The sequence below is a fragment of the Cibotium barometz genome, chromosome 9 (genome assembly GCF_041138505.1).
Source record: "Cibotium barometz isolate CiBa-2024 chromosome 9, ASM4113850v1, whole genome shotgun sequence".
Classification (NCBI taxonomy): domain Eukaryota; kingdom Viridiplantae; phylum Streptophyta; class Polypodiopsida; order Cyatheales; family Cibotiaceae; genus Cibotium; species Cibotium barometz.
This window is the reverse complement of record NC_141054.1, coordinates 50,867,818-50,870,320: the sequence shown is the minus strand read 5'-3', so window position 1 is coordinate 50,870,320 and position 2,503 is coordinate 50,867,818. Positions and strand designations below refer to the sequence as shown.

The 2,503-nt window shown below is 43.7% G+C and overlaps 1 pseudogene; it reads left to right on the top strand.

Annotated features, from left to right (window-relative positions):
- Positions 1–561: 561 nt before the first annotated feature.
- Positions 562–2,061, top strand: LOC147635680 (uncharacterized; annotated as a pseudogene).
- The last annotated feature ends 442 nt before the right edge of the window (positions 2,062–2,503 follow it).

The window sequence follows — 2,503 nt, the reverse complement described above, 5'->3', positions numbered from 1 at the left end:
GGCTCCATCTAAGACATGTTTCCTACTATAGATTCATAGACTAGCAAGCGCGGTTCGGAGGTTAGTGAGCTTGGCACAAAAGTCTTAGAGGCTCAACAAGCATAGCTCAGAGGCTTAAACAAGCATGGACATGCAGAGACTCATTGGTCTAGGGAACATGTGTCAAAAGAGCTTAACCACTCATGACTTACATCAGTCTCACAGAAAATCAACCCCCTTGAACCTAAACAACAATAAATTGAAGTAATGGAGCCTTATATAACACAAGGCGATATAAACACAAAGAAATTAACATACATGATGAACACTTATTACAAATCTATTTTGACCGAGCACAGGTCCCATGACACTCACATAAACAAAAGGAATAGAAGTTTAATGACATTCAAGGTGTTTGTTGGTGGTGAAGTGTTTGCAAGCTACCACACCTTCCATGGCACTATGGGGACTTCACTGTGCTACAAGGGAATCCAATTTTTCCAATTTTGTATGAATTTTAGTTTATGTTGTTGCACGACCTTCAATTACATGAATTTCGTCCCAAAATATCATGGTGATATCATGGGTGGCTATGTTGAAGGTGTTGATAGAGTTAAAGCAAGACATGATGAAGGTGTGAATAGAGTTAGTGTGCCTTGTTGGCCAAGTGGGGAGGACAAGGAAGAGGAATTAGGCGAGCAAGTGTTGTTAGCAATAGTGAAGTAGTGAGGACAACATATGTTTAGGCGGCTGCACAAGTCAAAGGCAGATAGTTGAGGTGATGACAACATTAGCAATCAAAGGCAATAGCAATAGGCAGAAGCTATTGGACTACCGACAACGAGCAACCTGCGTGTGTGCAGTGGCAGGAGCGCCAAATTAGGCCGATTTTGGAACCTCTTTGTACGCAAAGGCCTCCTCGCCAAGTGCGGGACCAGGGTCGTTTGGCCACCGTGATGTCATCTTATATTGCCGTCAGATCATGGTGAAGCAGAAGTATCTGGCCAGGGGTTTGAAGTGGCAAATAATGTTCAACTAGTACTGCTTCCAGAAAGACTGCAGCGTCTTGTGCAGAGCTTCCCACTCCTGCTTGTGCCTTCCATTACATCCAGACCATCCGCATGTCCACCACCAATAACAGCTAGTTTTGTTGAGGCCTTGCACTTTGAGATTCTGCGTTTTGCAAAATTGACTAGGCCTACGTCGGAAATCCAGCTTCACGTAGAGGCTGCCATTGATTGTGTCAGGAAAGGTATCCAAAAGGTGTGGCCTGAATCAGATGTGGAGGTTTGTATGGACTCTCTCTGCGTCTACATGGGCTAAAAGGATAGATTTTAACAGCAGTGTACTTGTGTATTTTGTTGCAAGATGCTCGATGGGTAGTTTGATGGATTTTATTGCAGTTGGTTTTAACAGGTATATGGTTACTTCGGAACAGGCTTGTGTCTACAATACAGTGATGTTGATCTAACTATTGTTGACGCTCCAGCTAGCCCTCCATTAACATCGACTGCCTCATTATTACGCGAGCTTCGTGTAGTGCTAAGAACATACGAGTGGTGTCAGAACATCGACCTCCTCGAAAATGGATCGATGCCAGTCCTGAAATGCTTTTGTCAGCCCTTTGCTGGCACATCACCAAACACACCCGATTCAATTGCGGTGGACATAACCATTGCAGGAGGTATGAGCAACCCAATTGCGCCTGGAGCCATGGAGAGTATGTGCTTCACAAGATACGGGAACTACCTGCTCTAGCTCCATTGGTAACTCAACTTTAACATCTACTTTCTACTTTGACGCAATCGTTGGTTTTAATTTTTCAGCCTGGTAATGTCTTCTGACTCTGGTTATTTATGTGATTAGGTTCTGCTGCTGAAGTCTTTTCTGCATCACAAGAAATTGAGTAATGTTTACTCAGGCATGAATGGTTATTTTTCGTTGACATGAATGGTTGCGTTTTATTTGGAGGTACTCCATTTTCTCTTCTCTTCCTACACTTGTCTTCTAACAGTTTTGAAAGGTTGCCCATTTGTTCGAATTACGGTCATTGTTGTAAATGGCTGGCTTACTCTCTGCTGACAGCGAGTCGGGCAAGTGTGGCCAATCTCTTGGTATGTGTTTGTGGATGGAAATACCAACTGTGAACTGCCTGCATCACCTCCAACATCTCTCGCGTGACCGCATTGTCAGACGAGCAGCAGTTTCCATTGAGACCGGATTACCTCTTTGGGATCAAGATGGCTCGCCAAACCTGGGAGCTTTACTTCTCGGTTTCCTTCAAATGTTTGGCTTTGAGATGGATCTATCCCATGAGAAGATTGTTTTGAAGGTAGAGATATATCCTTGTTATGTCAATGTTCTTCGAATAGGGTGTAGTCCTAATCGTATTGTATGCTCACGTTGGTGATCATCACCGTTTTTTGATGTCTTCGGCACCATTTTGATGATCACTGCAGGGGACTAATGGAAGCCCGGGTGGTATCTTCAAGCGTGATGATATATATACTCCATTATGGATTGA